The sequence below is a fragment of the Petaurus breviceps genome, unplaced genomic scaffold (assembly GCF_028583685.1).
Source record: "Petaurus breviceps papuanus isolate PSGF00001 unplaced genomic scaffold, PetGlider_PUasm1.0 186, whole genome shotgun sequence".
Classification (NCBI taxonomy): Eukaryota; Metazoa; Chordata; class Mammalia; order Diprotodontia; family Petauridae; genus Petaurus; species Petaurus breviceps.
The window spans coordinates 39,201,124-39,221,252 of record NW_027185798.1 but is presented as its reverse complement, the minus strand read 5'-3'; the positions used below and the strand labels follow the sequence as shown (position 1 = coordinate 39,221,252).

General features: G+C 40.4%; 1 long non-coding RNA gene across 1 annotated transcript; it reads right to left on the bottom strand.

Annotated features, from left to right (window-relative positions):
* Positions 1-3,432: 3,432 nt before the first annotated feature.
* LOC138162159 (uncharacterized) lies at positions 3,433-19,795 on the bottom strand. Its single transcript, XR_011168563.1, has 2 exons — positions 19,577-19,795; positions 3,433-4,897 (listed from the first exon to the last, which is right to left on the bottom strand). It is a non-coding gene; the product is annotated as an uncharacterized lncRNA (long non-coding RNA).
* Positions 19,796-20,129: the final 334 nt, after the last annotated feature.

The following is a 20,129-nucleotide window of genomic DNA, read 5'->3' as shown; positions in this document are numbered from 1 at the left end:
ATTCTACTCCAGTGCTTTTAAGCGACCAAGAAAAGGTATTGGGGGAGGGGGAGACTAGAAGCTTCCAATTCCTTCTCTTCCTCCCTTTTAGTTTATTTGGAAGTAAAATCTTCCCAATGAGAGCTATTCAAAAAGAAAATGAGCTTCCTGGAAAGACTGAGTTTCCCATCACTGAAGGCCATCACACAGAGATTGGATGGTCGCTTGAAAGGGATATTGCAGAAGGGATGCCTGCTCAGGTACAGGTTGGCCTTAATGGCCTCTGAGGTCTCTTTCAGCTGTGAAATGCTCCAATGCTTTGCTCTTGTATTCCTTTGTGAGACTTCCAGATTTAAGCTTGGATCTTCCATCTTCCTGATTAGAATTGGGAGTGACTAAGGTGGTTTTAAAAGTTCATTTAAAATTTTAAATGAGACCTTTTCCCCCTTTTTTATTAACTCACACAAACCAGAGCCCCAGCATCTAACTAGAACATGAGGGATGAGGGTGTCCAAGCTCCCCTGGCTGTTACGCTGTTCCCATTCTGTCATGCCATAGTGTTTATGTTCAAGCACAGTTTGCTTTGGTGCTGGTCAGATAACCACTTGATGGTACAGTTAGGCCCCCGGGGCCTTATTCTTCCAGGGAACAGCATGGCAAACAAAAGGCTGACATTTATTTCTACAAGGCCTTGTCTCTTATAAATGAAAGTGCTGACACCTGCTGGCCCTAGGAGCTGGCTCAGCCAACCAACCAGAGGCCACACTAGGCTTAGCAACTTCCTGTTTCCACCACAGCTACTCTGATGGTCAATCCTTCCTACTCCTCAAAGCCCTCTCCCTTCTGCTCACTCCTACACTCCAGCTCTTTCAAAAGAGCCTGAAGGCAAAGCCTGCCCTATGCATCAGTCCGCTAGAGTGCCATCTACATAACATCGCCTTAGGGTCATGAAATGGCCCCGGAACCAAAAGATCTCCTTCTTTGGACTGCCACGGTGACTTTAATTCTAGCTATTTGCAATCATTCTTCTGAATTAAAGCTTCATCTCCAGAAGGCTCCTGTTAAAGCACAAATATGTAACTCAAAAGGAGTAAAACATTAACCTTCTTGGCAGCATAGTATTGTGGATACAGGAACCAGGAATCAGGAAGACCTGAGTTCAAATCCTACCTCCAACATTTACTGGCTGTGGATCCACAAGACAATCACTGAACCTCTCCCCACCTCAGTTTCCTCATCTATAAATGAGGAATAATAATGGCTGCAGTGCTAATGCAGATGAAGTAGATTTGAGGAAGGAGATGTACTCTCGGAGTTTTAGAGAAGGCCTCCAGGAGAAGATGGCACCCAAACTAAGCTGTTGTGAAGTGGAAATGAGAGGATATTTGTTAAATATTTTGCAAATTATTTAATTAATTTAATTGCCTTAATAGAGGCAGCTAAGTGGTGTAGTGAATACAGCACCGGCCCTGGAGTCAGGAGGACCTGAGTTCAAATGCTGACCTCAGACACTAGACACATCTACTGGCTGTGTGGCCTTGGGCAAGTCACTTAACTGCGATTGCCCTGCCTTCCCCACATCCAAAAAAACAAAAAAAAAAAGATTTTAAAAATGCCCTTAATACAAAATGGTTAACTAGAGAAATGAAATCTCAAGAAGACCCATGGAAAATTGATGCCCCCAAACAGTTAAGTTTTATTGGTGGGTGAGAGTGGGGAGATAACAAGAAAGTTCTTAAAGATGGGTTACTCTAGGGAGGCAACTAGAAGAGATTAAAAAAGAGAGGTTAAGCGTTAAAGAGAAAACACTGAAGACAAACTAACTTCATTACTTAGTAATAACCCCACCTGGATGTATTGGAACACTGCTGCCAGATGTCTTAAGGCCCTAAATAGTCTTTCCAGTCTAATTTCACATTACTGTCCTCCACATATTCTGTATTCCAAACTAGACATCCCCCAAGTGTACCCAGGACTTTAAAGGCAAGAAGCAGCCTCAGCCACAAGAGCTACACATTTGTTTTTGTTGTTTAGTGGTGTCCAACCCTTCATGATCCCATTTGGGGTTTTCTTAGCAAAGATACTAGAGTAGTTTGTCATTTCCTTCTCCAGCTCATTTGATATATGAGGAAACTGAGGTAAACAGGGTGAAGTGACTTGCCCAGGGTCACACAGCTAGTAAGTGTCTGAAGCCAGATTTGAACTCAGGAAGATGAGTCTTCCTGACTCCAGGCCAAGCACTCTATCCACTATGGTGCCACTTAGCTGCCACATGTTTATCTGTGTTCATTCTATATCCCTTTCTACACTCCACCGTCCCTAGTAAACTCTGAGACTGTTGGAATGTTTTTGTCTTTTTACCTCAAACACCTAAAACAGCACCTTGGACAAAGTGGCCACTCAAAAAGTGTCTGTTGAATAAATGAATGTTTCAACCAATCCATCAAATAGCATGCAAGCTCAGCCGGCCTATGAATGCCATTCTTACATGACCATATTGGAAAGAACACAGGAATTGTAGCCCTGGCTCTTCCATGACAGGTAATTTAATTTCTCTATATCTCAGTTTCTTCATCTATAAAATGAGAGCAATAATAATAATAACTGCCCTCCAGAGTTGTGAAGATAAAGTGATTGATGCTAGCCATGAAGGTACCTTCTTTTTCAAAAATTTATTTATTTCTTTTCAGTTCCAAATTCTCTCTCTTCTTCCACCCTCTCCTACACCCATTGAGAAAGCAAGAAATGTGATACTCATTAAACATAGTTGTATAAAACATATTTCTGCATTAGCTATGTTTGAGAGGTTGGGAGAAGAAAGAAAAATAAAGGAAAAATAGGCTTCAATTTGCAATCTTAGTCTATCAGTTCTCAATCTGTAGGTGGATAGCATTATTTTCATTATGAGTCCTCTGGAATTGTGGTAGAGCATTGAATTAATTTATCTTTATAATATTGCTGTTATTGCACAGATTGTTTGGGTTCTGTTTACTTCACTTCTCATCAGTTCATATAGGTCTTCTCAGGTTTTTCTGAAACCATTCCCTTTATCATTTCTTACAGCACAATAATATTCCATCATATTCATGTATCATAATTTACTTAGCCATTCTCTGATTGAGGCACACCCTCTCAGTCTCCAGTTCTTTGTCACCACTGTAAGATCTGTTATAAGTATTTTTGTACATATAGGTCCTTTTCCTTTTCCTTTGCTCTCCTTGTAGTGGTATTGTTGGGTTGCAGATAGTGTGCACAGGGTTATTGCCCTTTGGGTATAGTTCCAAAATGTTCTCCAGAATGGTTAGACTATTACACAGCTCCACCAACAGTGTATGAGTGTACCTGCTTTCCCATAACCCTTCTGGCATTAGTCATTTTCCTTTTCTGTCATCTTAGGCAATCTGATGGGTATGAGGCAGTAGCTCAGAGTTGTTTTAATTTGCATTTCTCTAATTATTAATGATTTAGAACATTTTCATAAGATTGTTGACAGCTTTGATTTCTTCCTCTGAAAATTTTCTGTTCATATTCTTTGATCATTTATCAATTGGTGAAGTGAAGGTACTTCAAAAAGTTAAACATACCATACAGATTTTTGTGTTGTTACTATTAACTGGATAGAGACATGTCAGGTATCCATGATTTCTGGCCTGTTTAAGCTAGTACCAGATAAGTGTTCATGACCAAGACCATTGAATTGAGTCAAAATTGGTTCCTTTCTGTGTGGATTGGCAAAAGTTATTTAAGGCTCTTTAAGCCTCAGTTTCCTCATCTATAAACTGGGGGTCATAGCACCTGTTCTTACCATTGGAAAAGTCACAGGGCAAAGGGGATAGAGATCTGGGTTTGGAATCTAGGAGATAGGTACGAGTACTACCTTAAAGATAATGGCTGTAGCAGCTAACTCAAAGGGAGGTCATGAGACTCAAGTGAAATAATATACATAGGGGTAGCTAGGTGGCTCAGTGAATAGAGCACCAGCCCTGGAGTCAGGAGGACCTGAGTTCAAATTTGGACACAGACACTTAACTTAGTAGCTGTGTGACCTTGGGCAAGTCACTTAACCCCAATTGTCCCTCCAAAAAGCAAAACAAAAAAAAGAAATAATATATATAAAATGATTTGAAAAAATTTAAGTGCTATGTAAATATCAGAGATTATTATCACCTACCTCATAAGATTGTTGTGAAGGTCAAATGAGAAAATTTATGTGAAAAACTCTCTAAAATCATATGGCCTCAAGGTCACATGTGGCCCTCTAGGTCCTCAAGTGCAGCCCTTCTGAATCCAAACTTCACAGAACAAATCCCCTTAAGAAAAGGATTTGTTTTGTACAGCTTAAACTCAGTCAAAAGGCTGCACCCAAGGACCTAGAAGGCCACATGTGGCCTCAAGGACACAGGTTCCCCACCCCTGGAATAGTTTATGAGACATTGGACTTAAGAGTTAAGAAAGAATGGTCTCAACTCGCATTTCAGATACTTCCTGATAGACTCTAAGTAAGTCATATGCTCTGCCTCAGTTTCCTTATTTATAAAATGAAAGTGTTAGAGACTCAGTGACCTCTAAAGCCCCTTCCAGCTCTGACTCTATAACCCTGTTATCTTATTATTAGCCTACACTCTATAGGAGAACTCTAGACGTTGGTGACACTACAGCAGGTCACACCCACAGAAAAGAAACTTCCCTTTTCCTCCCATTCCTCCTTCACTTCTCTTTTTCCTCTTTCAGTAGGAGGCTTTCTCTGTAGGGGAAGCTGGGAGGGCCTTCTTGCTTCCAGGAATGAAGGGCTCATGAGGTCCATCTGCTGTGGGACAGCCCTCTGAAGATCCAATTGGACTGGACCCAGCAGGGTCCTTCTCCCTTGCAGTCTGCCATTCTGACTTCACAGGTCCGTATCTTGCATAGTTGGACAAGACTGAAATGAAAGAAGAAAGTCATTGGGCCATAGCAGAAAGGCTACTAGTATAAGGTAGAGTCAGGTGGGATTTAGACCTGGAAGGGGTTCAAGTGAACCACAAAACCAGTCCTTCTCATTTCACAAACTGAAGCCTAGAGTGATGCTTTGACTTTCTCAAAGCCAAAAAGCCAGTAAGTAGCAGCTTAGATTCACAAGTTCTAGGACCTAGAGTGGAATATAGAAATTCAACTCCAAGGCCATCATGGCTCCTTGATATCTCCTTGAAGTCCCAGTGGGGCTTTTCAAGGTGGGGGGGGGAGGAATATGCTACAGAGGACACTGCAAATTTGTTTTATTGTCATTGTTGGAAGTGGTTTTATTTTTCTTTAACTTAATAATACAAAAAAAAAATGATGGCTAGAAGGAACTTTAGATACCATCCAACCATCTTCTTTGAGAATTGGGGAAACTGAGGTAAAAAAAAAAAACAAGTGACTTGCTCAAGGTCACATAGAAACTAAACGGCAGAGCAGGGATTAAAACCCAGGTTTATTAGGCTTCTATTTCCTCTGTACCCCAGCTGCAAGCTGAGGTATTGTGACATTTTCCAAAACAATGAAGGAATCTTAAAGTTAGAAGAAAACCTTAGAATCATGTAGTGCAAACCCTTCAATTTACTCTTTTGTGTTCCTTCCATTGAAGTCATGTCTCTGAGGCCCAAGGTCACGCAGCTAATTTCAGCAGAGTCAGGTCTCCACATGACTACCTCTTTCCACTACATCATATTTTCTCCTCTGTAAACCTACTAGCATTTTCCTGAGTCCCTGTCTAACTTTAGGAAAGGAGGAGTTATGAGGGCCATATATAAATTGACCTATGAGTTGTGCAAGATGTGCATGTCATCATGTGAATGTGTCATCAAAAGAGTTACAGTTCTCAAGCTGAAATTCCATTACAGCTCTTCAGCAATCACTGTGGGACTCTTCTCTGCCCCCACTACCCCTTTTCTGTTCCTCTCACAGTGGGGATGCCACAGATCCTTGAAGTATTGGCCATTCTCACATCCTTTGGAACACATCAGCAATGATGGGCGATGCAGCTTAGTGCTGTAGAAAGAGTCCTGAGACTTCATAATAACCTGGAGAGGTTTATATAAACTGATGCGGAGTGAGGATAGCAGAACCAGGAGAACTTTGTACGTATTTACAGACACATTGTATGTGTGACAACTAACTTTGATAGACTGGGCTCCTCTCAGCAATGCAACACTATTAAGACAACTCCAAAAGCCTCATGATGGAAAGGGCTATCCGCATCCAGAGAAAGAACTACAGAGTCTGAATGCAGATGGAAGCAAACTACTTGCGCTCTCTCTTTTGCGTTTTGTTTTGCTCTTTCCTTTTCGCTGTTCACTCCATTGGTTATAACCCTTCTTTACAACTTGACTAATGTTTAATGTGAAGGTACTTGTAGAACCTATATTTGTTTGCATGCTGCCATGGGGGTGGGGAGAAGAAGGGGGAAGAGAGAGAAGGGGAGAAAATTTGGAACTCAAGGGGTTGTGGAATTGAATGTTATAAACTAAAAGTAAATCTTTTTTTCAAAAAGTAAGTTTTAGAAAATTTTTAAAAAGAGTCCTGAGTTTGGGATTAGGATGTTGAATTTAGAAATAAAAGCAAGAGAAGGTCCTGGAAATATGCTTGGCTCTGAACCCCAACTCTGACGGCCATTATTAGATATCACAGGGCCTCATTTTCTTCATCTGTAAAATGGAAAAATACTTTGGCTACTCACCTCACAGAACTGCTAGGGGACATGGGGGAAGAACAGTTTTTGGCTTTCTATATAGCCCCAGTTCTCAGCGAAGTACCTGGCACGTAATAAGCTCTTAATCAAAGAATAGAGTTTAATAATATTTCAAAGGATTAAGCTGCACCGATTGGCACAATGAGTTTTAAAAACCACAAGGCAAAGAAAATAAAGATAGGATGAACAATTTTACTTCAGAGTAAAATTATAATAAATTTTATGCATCAGTTAACATGCCTTGTCCTTCTAGTGTTCATCAACATCTGATGACCAAGTCTTCTCTATATTTATGAACTATTATTATTTAAAATCACAAAGCATGACACAGTAGATAAAGATTTGGCCTTAGAATCAGCAAAACTTCAGTTCAAGATTCATTTCTGACCTACTGGCTGTGGGATCCCTGGCAAGTCACTTAACACATCAAGGCCCAGAAAACTCTCTAAGACTATAATAAATTGTCAATCTTCACTGGCAGCTTCTCACTACCATTTCCCCATGCCAATGATATCACAGGTCTGATTTTTTTTTAAAAACTAATTTATTAAAAAATAATGTTTATTAATAGTAGAATCTCAGAGGTAGAAGGAATCTTGGAAGCCACTTAGTCCAAATTGGTACCTAATCAAGCCTCTCCTCTCCAAATTCTCTGACAAGTGGTCATTCATTTTGTTTAATGCTGTCAAAAATAACCTGCTTTGCAGATAGAGTTTAATTAGAGAAAAGTTTCATTTACAGTTAAGTTACAAACCCTGAACAGCATTCACCACAGAATTTGCCACCAGGTAACTAAACTAAGTACAGCTGAAAAGGTTTTTGTTGGAAGATTCTGAGCAGGTCACCCAGTCAATTGGCCTTCATTCTGTGCCCCTCATTTGCCTGTTTCCATGTCAAGGCCCAGGGCAAAATGTTTATGGAAGAGAACATTAAGCACCAGGGTTGAAAGATTTCTATTCTAATACACTTCTCACCTCCCTCCATGGTGAAGGTTAAAAATGCAGCCCAACTCTCCAGTGACTCACTCCAGGAACAGGACATGTGACATGAATGAACCTGGTTCTCCCAGGCCTGCTCACCAGGGGGTGAGACAGAGGTGGCATTGTTCAAGGGAAGATTCAGGAAGTCAAATATCCGGAGGAAAGTTGATGTACTCAGCTCACCCCACAGACTTAAAAAGGAACTCATTTTTCCACTAATCAGACTAAGGGATTTACTGATTGGTGCCCATTTTCTGAGGGTACTGGTGGAGCTCTGGCGACCTTAGTTCATTTAATCTCTAGGAGGTAAGAAGGGGAGGAAGAGAAACCTCACCTCTGCACAATTAGGAAGACAAAGATTTAAGGGAACTCACACAAAAAGTCTGAGCACAGAGCAGTGTTAGGCAGTTAATGAATGAAGTAGGCTTCATAGGGCCAAGATGAACGTGGAAATACAAATTCAGTCACCACCAACCGAGAGCCCTGTGCCCGCGACTGTATATAAATATCCTGTATAGAAGGGCTACCCAATTTTTCCATGAGGAAGAATGATTCTTTTAAAAATAATGTTCTATTGAAAGATTAACATTGAACATTAATACAGCCAACTAAGTGTGCTTAGTAATTTTTTTCAATGCATGCTATTGTTTAGTTGTCTCAGTCATGTCTGACTCTTCCTGTGTGCATTCAGGATTTTCTTGGCAAAGATACTGGAGTGGTTTGCCATTTCCTTCTCCAGCTCATTTTACAGATGAGAAAACTGAGGTAAACAGGGTTAAATGACTTACCCAGGGTCACACAGCTAGTATCTGAGGACAAATTTGAACTAGGGTCTTCCTGATTCTAGGCCCAGAGCTCCGTCTACTCTGCCACCAAGAGTGAAATATCCTTAAAAAAAGGTTTTCAGTTGCTCTCACTAAGTCTTCTTCATGATTCTCTGTTCATTCATTCATTCTCATTCACTTTTCTTGCTACATAGTCGACAACCTTCAGATCCTGCTTCTTTTATTTTGCAGTGTTCTATATGGATCTTTCTAGATTACTTTGCACACTTCATACCCAGATTCTATTTAATTAGTGTACTCCCATTTATTCAACCATTTCCCTATTACTGGATATTTAGATTGTTTCCAGTTTATATTCAATGATATATACTACACTGGCTGATCCCAAGGGAAGAAGCCCAATCTGTCAATAGCTATATTAAAATATGTTCCAGATCACTAATTATTAGAGAACTAAAAATTAAAACAACTCTAAGGTTCTACCTCATATCCATCAGAATGGTCAAGGTGACCAAAAAAAAAAAAGTAAAATTACAAATATGGGAGTGTCTACACGAAAACAGGCACATTGATATACTATAGATAAATAAATTGATTATATGTAATTGCATTAAGAAACTTTTATGTATTACATATATATAATAAATACATATATAACATATATGTATTATATGTAATTCCATTAAGAAACTTTTTGTATAAATAATTATTCTGTTGTTTGTGACAATATATTTTTTTTTAAGCAATTGGGGTTAAGTAACTTGCTCAAGGTTACATGGCCAGTTATTTCTGGGTGTGGTGCTAAGTATCTGAGCCCAGATTTGATCCCCAGGTCATCCTGACACTGGGGCTGGTGCTCTTACTTGCAGAGCCACCTGGCCACCCCTAAGCAATTGGGGTTAAGTAACTTGCTCAAGGTTACACAGCCAGGTGTTTCTGGGTGGGTGCTAAGTGTCTGAGCCCGGATTTGATCCCCAGGTCATCCTGACACTGTAGCCGGTGCTCTTACTCACTGTGCTACCTGGCTGCCCCCATTTTGACAATATTTTAAGGCTATGTTCTCAATTATGGGATTTTTGGGTCAAAAGGTAAGGTTATTTTCATAATTTTTACAACGTACTACTATAGTGCTTGGCAAAAGTTTCTATAAGTTTGCAGTTCCACTAACAATGAATGTGTTCAACAACCTTGACGACACCAAGTTTCATTGCTTTTAGTTATTTTTGCCTTTTTAATGAATGTGGTGCTTCAGCATTGTTATAATTTGAAGAAGAAAACCTACTCTTTATTTCTTCCAATGTCTTAAGACCAGTGGGATTGTGGTTGACAGTTACTGAGAGTGAAGTCATAACTGGGAAAGGAGAGAAGGAAAGAAGCAGTCTGAGAAAATATGGTAGATGTAGTGAAAATAGATTTCAAGAAGGCGTTTGTTAGCACCCTTCACCATATCCTTATGGACAAGAGGGAGAGATATAGAACTCTAAGCTGGTTGAAAGGCATTACCTGAGTAGTGTTGATTAATCAGCTGATGTCATCTTGAAGAGTAATCTACTGGAGTGCCAGAGTCCTGCATTTGGCTATCTTGTTTGATATTTTTATTAGTTACTTCAAGGAAGAAATAAATGGCATGTTTATCCTATGCTTACCTAACTGGTTCATAAGATTTAGACCTAGAAAGGATCCTAGAAAACACCTAGTTGAACATCTTCATTTTACAATAAGAAAGCAGAAGTCCAGATATATGGAGTAAGACTAGAGGTCACACATGTCAAAAGTAGCAAAGATAGGATCCAAATCCAAGTCCTTTGACTTCTAACACAATTTTTTTTCCAGTAAATCACAATGCTTCTCACACAGATGGCATGATGTTAATATAACAGGGGACTGGGCACTGAGAGCCCAGACTTTGGAGCATTCTCGCTTTTTGCCTTTCCTGGTGAGTTATATAGAGCATACAAAATAAACCCTACCTGATTTCAACCCAACAGAAGGCTTGGTCAATCTTCTTTTGGCAAAGAATGAGTGAGAGCCTGGTACGGTAGAGTGAAAGTCTTCTGATTGACCAAGGAGACAAAAGAACCAATGGTACTAGAGAGGCTGAGCCCAACTTGAAGCAATGGTGATTTTCTCCTGAGGAAGATTGCTGTGAGCTTTCAGGTGGAGGCAGGGCAGTGGCCTCTGTCTCCCATCCAGCTGCTCTGTGTTTGTGAATTTATGATACATCTGTTCCTTTGGTCTCTGTTCTGTTTATTTTTTCCTCATTATAGGTGAATGAGTTGACCAGGTTACAACCTCATGAGCTTCAAAAGGTCAGAAGAGTCATGCACTCAGCAGCTGGAATTGGTAATAGAGATCGCTGGAAACAGTAGCAGAAGTAATGGAATCAGAAGAGTCAGCCTTGAGAAGCAACCTGCTCTACCTAGTCCAATAATGGATTGTCCCATCTCAGTCAAGCCACTCCACCCCACAAGGAACCAAGGGAGTCAGGTGTCAACCCAAAGAGTTGATGGGAATTCCTCGCACTTCCTTGGGGTCAGGAGTCAAGTGTATCCCTGGGCCCCACATATTCCTTACAGTCCCATGTGTCTCATTGGAATGGCAATATAAGTTTGATCCCACTTTTACTAGGGGCCTTTGTGTGTGTATCAAGGGAAAATGTACCCTCTGGTTTGTAGGAATTATTTTGTTCTTGCCATACCTCCTTAGTCAAGTCTACTGCTCTTGCTATACATTCTAAAGAAATTCCTTCTAAAAAAGCTAATTGATATCAGCTGACTGATTGATATTGGAGGAACACACACCAGAGGGGGGCTCATTAACATCAGAAAGCTCAGCCCCTTTGAATTAACTCTTGAACCCTAGGCAGTAGGAGTAGAAGCCACCCTCTGGGGATCCAGCTTTTTAGTGAGTGAGCCCAGAGGGAATGCTATGCTAAGAAGGATAACTTAGATATTAAATGACAAAATAGAGAACTACAGGCATTCTCACATGATACATTGAAGTGATGAGCTAAATCTAATGAAATCCCATAGAGATAAATGTTAAGGATGTACACTCAAGTTTTTAAAAATCCATTGTCAAACTATAGAATGGAATAGATGGGTAGTTCATGTGAAAAAAGATCTGGAGGTTTTAAATTGATGTCAGATTCCATATGCACCTTGAGTGTGGTGTGGTTATCAAAACCCCATTGAGATCTTAGGCTGAATGAATATCACAATTCAAAAGGAGGGGGCTTGTTAGCCCTACTTCACTAGGCCCTGGTCAGACCATATCTGGAACCAAGCAATATATCACAAGGCTGCTGGGATCGGGCACTATAACCAGCACAAGTCAGACAAAGACAAAAGCAAATGGTCCCTGATCACAATGAGCTTTACTATGAATAAGAGAGTTAAAATGTATATATACAAGAATACAGCAAATATGTATGTGCAAAATGAATACACGGTTTTTAGGGAGCACGACCCAAACAGCAGAGGAGATTAAGAAAGGATTCATATGGTAATATTGTCATGAGATTGTAGGAACATGGTTTTAGAGCCAGAATGAACCTTTGGTGATCATCTAATCAAGAATCCCCAAGTCATGTGTTCATATCATATGGAAAAGCAATTGGGGGAAGAGGAAAACTGATGAAGAGAATAATTGGTTGAGGAGAGCATCATACCTGTCTCCAAATTTCTCTCTGGCTATTGGGTGGGAAAAGCAGCAGACTAAGAGTTCCCTGGAGAGAATAGAAAGAGGACAGAAAGAAAGGCAGAAGTTACATCAAGGCAGATTTCAACCTCAGAGAAGAACTTTTTAACAATTAGAGGAGTCTGAAAATAGAATAGGTTGTCTCATGGGAAAGTGAGTCAGTCTCTACTGATGATGTTTAGGAAAAGGCTGGAAACCACTTGTCAGGGATGCAGTACAGGGGATTGATAAATCAGACAGGGGGCTGGACTGGATGAACTTTCTTAATCCCTCCAGTTTTGATTTAATTGTCCCCTAAGAGGGAGTCTGGGGAAGTCTTCCTTCCCTGGTTACTTGCTTCTTTACAATACTTCTGTTTTTCTCCTTCCTTTAAATATACACATCAATACACAAACGCACACACTACACACACCAAGGCACATTTCTCCCTCTTCTCTTTATTTTCCTTCTCTTGTTTTTACCCCTCCTCTTCTCAACCACCTCCTGAAAATGCTGGAGGATCTCCCAACCACACAAACACTAATATTTCACATTACTTTTCTCTGTATTTTTCCATTTCCTTTCCTGGCCTTGGTCAGACTCTTTTGCTCCATTGTCTCTGTCCACTCTGCTGTTTACTTTCCTCTTCTAACCAAAAGAAGGAAAGCAAAACCTTATTGACTCATTTATTGGATATCTAGTACCCTCCTGAAGACAGTAGCTGGTGATGTTGATTCTCTATCTTTTCCCATTCTTCCATACTCCTCTGATTTCACACTGACTCCCTCTTCTTCCTTGACAAATAACCCTACTCATCTGCCTAGGGGAAGTGTGGAGAACTGAGAGATGGTTGGGAAGGTGACCCTCCTGAATACCTAGACTCAGAGGGTACAATTTAATTCTCTCCAGGCTCCACTCCACACTCCTCCGTCATGCCCCGGAAAAATCTTTGCAAGATAATTTTCTTCTTGGAATTCTCACCTCAGAAGGACCCTTAGCATTTTAAGCCTCTCCCTCTGATTATATGGTTTCTTCCATCACCTTCATGGAGGGGGACTCCTAGTTGCTGTTGTTCAGTACTCTTTATGACCTCATGGACACCCAGCCCTTCTATTCTTCACTATCTCCCAAGTCTGTCCAAGCTCATAATAGTTGCTTCCACGACACTATCTGTCCATCCCATCCTCTTCCATTCCCTTTTTACTTTCAATCTTTCCCAACATCAGGGTTTGGGGGCTTTTTTTTATGAGTCCCATACTCTCATTTGTGGCCAATATATTTAAGCTACAGCTTCAATATTTGACCTTTCAGTGAATAGTCTGAATTAATTTCTTTAAGTATTGACAGATTGGATCTCCTTGCTGTCCGAGGAACTCTCAAAAGTCTTCTCCAGCACCACAATTAGAAATGGTCAATTCTGTGGTGCTCAGCTTTCACTATAGTCCACCTCTCACAGCCATACATTGCTACTGGGAAAACCATAGCTGTGACTATACAGACCTTTGTCAGCAAGGTGATGTCTCTGCTTTAGTATGCTGTCCAGATTAGACATAGCTTTCCTTCCAAGGAAGAAGAGTCTTAATTTCGTGGTTACAGTTGTCACTACAGTGATCTTTGAGCCTAAGAATATAAAATCTGACACTGCTTCCATTTCCTCCCCCTCTATTTGCCAGGAAGTGATGTTTTTAAAAAATCTCTTAGAAGGCTAAGATTCATACTCCATCATGCCCCTACTTCACACACACACACACACACACACACACACACACACACACACACACACACACTTTTTTTTTTAAAGCTTTTCTTTTTTGAAGGGGGAAGAAGGGCAGTTGGGGTTAGAGGTCCCAAGGTCACACAGCTGGTAAATGTGTCAAGTGTCTGAGGCTGGATTTGAACTCAGGTTCTCCTGATTTCCGGGCCTGGGCTCTATTCCCTGTGCCACCTAGCTGCCCCTAGCTTTCTTTTTAAAGTGTTTCCTTCCTCTATTAGAATGTAAGCTCCTTGAGAGCAGCCACTCTTTCTTTTTTGTGTGTTTGTACTCCCATGCTTAGCATCGTCCCTGGCAAATAGTAAGGCCTTGTGTATTGAACTACTGAGCAAGGGAAATACTGATACAGTTGGGAAGACTATCCAAATGCTAGAAGAAAGGATGTGCCACAGCATCAGTCATCTTTAAGCCACCATGAAACTGTATCCAGAAGCCAATATATAAGCTACAATGGCAGACAGTTTGTCTAGAGCCCAGGTTCTTAAACAGGGATCTGTGAACTTTAAAATATATAGATATAGATAGATATAGATATAGAGGATATAGATATAGATAGATATATTTCAGTAAAAATGGAATTCTTTTGTAAATCCTATGTTCTTTATTTATGTATCTAAAGACATTATTTTGAGAAAAGATCTATAGGATTTAAAAGATTGCCAAAAGGGAAAAAAGTTAATAATCCCTGATCTAGTGACTGGTTCCTGGGAGACCTCGTGTCTATGATACTAGGGGCTGTGAGAACATTACATGAAAAAAAAAAGGCTTTAGAAAAATGAAAGTCCTTTAGTATGGAATTTGGCTTTCAGCTGTAAATATACTCAGGTAAAGAAGAGACTTCTGAAGATTCTTACCCTCCCATATATTACAAAGAGAGAAAGACAGACAGAGACAGAGAAATAAATGCTTGAATAGCTTTAAACTGCACTGAGACTTTTGGGACACCATATGGTGTCTAATGCCTAAAAGTCATTCTCCAATACATAAATGGTCAAAAGATGTGAACAAATAGCTCTCTCTCAGAAAAAGAATTCAAAAAAAAAAAAGAAGAATGCAACCTATGAACAACTATATGAAATAACATTCCAATTCCTAATGGGAAGAGAAGCAAACACAAATCAAAACAACTTCAAGATTTCAGCTTACATGTAACAAACTGGAAAAATTGACAAAAGATGGGAATAACCAGTGTTAGAGGGGAAGTGGGAAGACAGGCATAGAAGTACAATGCTGAGGGAGCTGTAAATTAGTCCAGTCATTTTTAAAAGAAATTTGGAGTTATACAAATAGAGTGACTAAAATATCCATACCCTTTGACTCAGCAATTTCATGGGACTTAACGTGTCAAAGAGATCATCAATAAGAAGAACATCTCCATATACTCAAAAGTATTTATTGCTGCAATTTTTGTGATAGCAAAGAACTGCAGACAAAGTAGACATCCATCATTTGGGGAACGACTAAAGAAATTGTGGCATATGGATGTAATAGAATATGATTGCTCTGAAACAACAAACATGATGAACACAGAGAGACATGGGAAGATACAGATGAACTGATGCAGAGTGAAGTGAGCAGAACCAAGAAAACAACATATATACAGACTATAACAATGTGAATGGAAAGGACAGCCATCACAAAATAATCAAAAATGATTGTTGTAAAATTAATTAGAATAAATATGGCTAAAAATAAGAGATATGAGGAAATAGTTCCATCCCACTCTTTCACAGAGGGGTGGCATACTGTATTATGTTTTTAAAATATTTTGATGTATTGTTTAGTTTTGCTGGGTCTCCCCCCCCCCTTTTTTCTTTGTCCTTAAAAAATATTCTTTGTTACATGGGATGGCTGGAAGGAGGATGAGGAAGAGTGGGGGAAATGTTTGTAAACATGTAAAAAGAAAAGATATTATATATATTACATATTTATTTATATTAAACAATATATTAAATATATATTATATATATTTTAAGATTCTTATCCTATAGACTAGGTTAGAAAGTAGAGCTATTAGAAAAGGAATCAAGCGCCACCTGCTGGAAAGCTGATGAAAACTTTGATGCTTCAAAGGATCTGGGATTTTATCAAGTTGAGTATGTGCCAATTTAGAGAATCCACCCCAAATGCTCACAGGGACTATTTGTGCCCGACCTGTGGTAAAGCATTCTGAGTTCGTACTGGTCTGATCAACCACAGTCGGACACACTGAAACGTGACTCTAGCAGAGTGGTGTCATTTTGGTCCTCTTTGAGAACAAAGGACAGCAACCAACCGCCCAACCTTCAACAGTGGATCCGGATCCATCCATGCCTCCTCATCCTGGGAGACTCTGGTTCTTATCCTCTTGTTAATATTCCACAGCGGATGCACCGACCATGCTTGAATGCTTCCTTCGGAATTCTTGACCGTACATAGGTGTTCCTGGTACACAAGGCTGTCCGTCCATCATTTCAGTTCCGTTCTCATTAGATGACTGACCCACCTCCTTTTCTAATCATACATTTCTTTGAAGGGGCAGGAATGACATAAGAATTACAAGGCAGCAAGGTACAAAGAGGCCTGTGGAAAACAACCAACACGTTCCGGGAGTAAACCAGAGCTGCAGGAAATAGGACTGGAAAACAAGGGGGGGGGCAGGAAGACAGACCTTCCTTGAGAAGAGTCATGCATGGAAGCCTTTGAAAGAGCATCCACTTACATGGAGGGGGCCGCACCACAGAAATGCACGATTTGAGAGCTGCAAAGACGCCCACAGACCACCTACTCCAATTCATGCACATGAGGAATCCCAGTGGAGGAAGAGGAATTTCCCAGAGTTTTGGGGCCCCTAAAAGGAATATGCCACAAAATGAACCAGTGTTACCTCAGACATCCTAAAAGTCAAATCCACAAGACTTTTTAAAGTGTTTACTATATGCCAAGCACCAGGAATACAAATATAAGCAGAAAGAAAGACAGTCCCTGTCCTCTACCAGCTTACATTCTAATGGGGGAAGACAATCCAGAAAAGGAAGATAGTAAGGAGGTGGGAGGTACCAGCTCCCTGATGAGGTGGAGAAAGTACATGGAGTCAAGGATGAGCCTGACAGGGAATGAAGGTCATTGGCGGGTCCAATAGCAGGTGATGGCAGATAGTGCTTCGTTTGCCCTTTTCATTCCATAAAAAGTCTCTTTATACTGCCCTAGAAACATAGAGTTTTAGAATTGGAAGTTTCTTCAGTGCCCCATCACTCTGGTATCCAGCCTCTTCCTGAAGACCTGTAAGGAAGGAGAATCCATCCATCACCACTTCCAGCAGTCCCTTTACTTTGGGACCACTCTGACTGCTATGGAGTTCTTTCTGACTCCAAGCCTCTGTTTGCCCCTTTGCTGCTCCTACCATTGATTCTTGTTTTGTACTACGTGGCCAAGCAGAACAAATCTAATGACTCCTCTGTTCACATCCTCCCATGTCTTTTCTTCTCCAGAATAAACATCACCAGGGTCCTTCCCCATTCTGTTTGCCTTCATCTGGGTCCTCTCCAGCTATGTCTCTTCTAATTCAGTCCAAGATTGTATTAGCTGTCTTAGTTGCTATATCACACTGCTGATTTAGATTGAATTTGGGATCCACTAAGATCTCTAGTTCTTCATCAGAACACCTATCAATTAGTCAATACTTATTAGGAGCCTATTATGTACCAGGCATTGTGGTAAGCACTGGGGCTACAAAAGGAGGCAAAAAAAACCACACACAAACAAAAACCAGTCCCTGCCCTCAAGGAGCTTACAATCTAATGGGGGAGACAACATGAAAACTATGTGTGTGCATACACACATATGTATATATACATATGTGTGTCTACAAACACACAAAGCAAATTGTAAACAGGACAGATAGAAAAAACTAACAGGGTAATTACTGGAATTAAGAGGGGCTGGAGAAGGATTCCTGCAGAAGGTAGGATTTTAGTCAGGACATAAAAGAAGGCAGAGAGATCAGTAATTGGAGAAGAGAAGGGAGAATGTTCCAGGCAAGTATGGGAGACAGGTAGAGAAAATGACCAGAGCTGAGAGATGGAATGTCTTATTCAAGGACCAGCCAGGAGGCCAGCATCATTAGGTGGAAGAAAATATGTCTGGAAGTAAGGTGTAAGAAGATTGGAAGGTAGAACAAGGCTAGTTTATGAGGGGCTATGAAAGCCATGATCAGACCTGCACTTTAGGAAAATCACTTTAAGTGCCTGAATGGAGGATGCATTGGAATGGGGAGAGACTTGAAGCAGGTAGCCCCACCACCAACTATTGTAATAATCTAGGCCAGGGATGGGGAACCCAAGGCCTCAAGGCCACACGTGGCCTTCTGGGTCCTTGGTTGTAGCCTTTTGATTGAGTCCAAGTTTTACAGAACAAATTCTTTTATTATGGGGATTTGTTCTGTCAAGTTTGGATTTAGTCAAAGGGCTGCACTCGAGGACCTAGAGGGCCACATGAGGCCTGGAGGCTGCAGGTCCTACATCCCTGATTTAGGCTATGCTTTCCAAGCCCACTCAGTGCTATAATAAGACTGTACAGACCTCTAGCACATGGGTTACTCATCAATGGATATGACCATCTTTTGTGAGTTCCAACAAGAGTCTTTTTATTTCCATTGCCCCTAAATAAACCTGCTCATGTTCAAGACCTTGTGATTCTGTGTGATTGTGAGGGAAGGTAGTGACTACAGCTAGGTCTCTATTAGTGAGAATAATTCATCCAGTGAAACGATTGTTTATTTGAATTCACACTGCATATTCCCATTGGAATGAAATCAATGACTACATTTTACATATAATGACACCTCAAGGAGCACAAATTCAAATAATGCGACCACCTCAGAGGATTCATTATTCACACTAATCAGAACCTGGCTGTAAACACTGGGATGTTTGGAAATTGGGAGCAATCAGACCATCTGGATAGGGGTAAGGAGAGAGAGAATGGAAAGTGTCCAAAAACATTTCCAGGGCTTTCTTTTCAGGAGGGAGCCTCTGCCAGAAGACTTTGAGTCATAACAAAGTATTTCTGAAGTTACTATAACATTGTTTTTGTTAGGGTTTTTCCTTCTCCTCTGTCCCCCAAGGTACTTTTTCCCCCCAATTCTTTTATTTATTTTTTAGTTATTTTTCATTATATTTGAACTTCTTTTAAATTTAAATACAAAATAAGAAAAAAAAAACATTTCCATGTACACAGCAGAACATAAGAGAGGATTCAATATAAAGCAATACGTCCCCCAGGTACTTTGGACTACATTTGCCCACCCCTGCTTGCCCATCCCCTCTCCCTTCTTATTTTCCCTCTGTTGCAGAACTGGAAGATGGGCAGGACTTAAGGATGAAGGGGGTGGAAGGGAAGGTTACTTAAGGTAGAAAATCTTTTATTTGTTAAGGGCTTCCTACATTATAAATTCCTTGAAGGCAGGACCTGTTCACTTTTCCTTTCCTATCCTTAGCATCTGAGATAGGGTCTAGAACATAAAGGGCATTTCAATCCAAAGAGCTTTTATTAAAGGCCTACTATGTGCTGATTTAAGTGATTAATAAATGATTGTTAAATTGGTGATTGAAACAGAGACAGATCTGTGAGGTGGGAAGAACATGAAATGTGGAGTTAGAAGACAAGCATTGAATCAAATAGTCAAGCTCCTTCCTACCTGTATGACCAGGGCAGGTCACTCACTCCTTCTGGGTCTCAGACAACTCATTTGGAAAGTAAGAGTACTGGAAGAGATGAGCCATAAGGTTCTTTCTTCCTTTTCCTTTTCCTCTCTCTCTCCCCTGACCCTTCTAAGTGTGCATGTAGAAGAGGTCAGCTGCATCCAGGCTCCTTTTTCTTCCTTGATCCAAACACTGGGAATGGGCCAGGGCAGCCTCTCCTCCTCCTCCTCCCCTCTCCTCCATTCCCCACCCTCATTAATATTCATGTCTTGTTTTGGCTTAGCATTCATAATTTCACTCACCAGGCTTTACATAATGCAGAATCCTCGATCAGTTTTTGCAGTTTCCTCATCTGTCTTCTTTGAAAACTTTTCCTTTTATACAAGTTGTATCCAGGAGGCCATTTTGGTTATCATCCCATGACTAAACAAAAAAGATCATCTATTTGGTCACCCAGTGAACCTCACCCAAACTTCATATGTCTGAATTTCAATATTTGGAATTGATTGCTGAACTCAGTTTGATGTTTTAGATTATGCATGAAGAAAG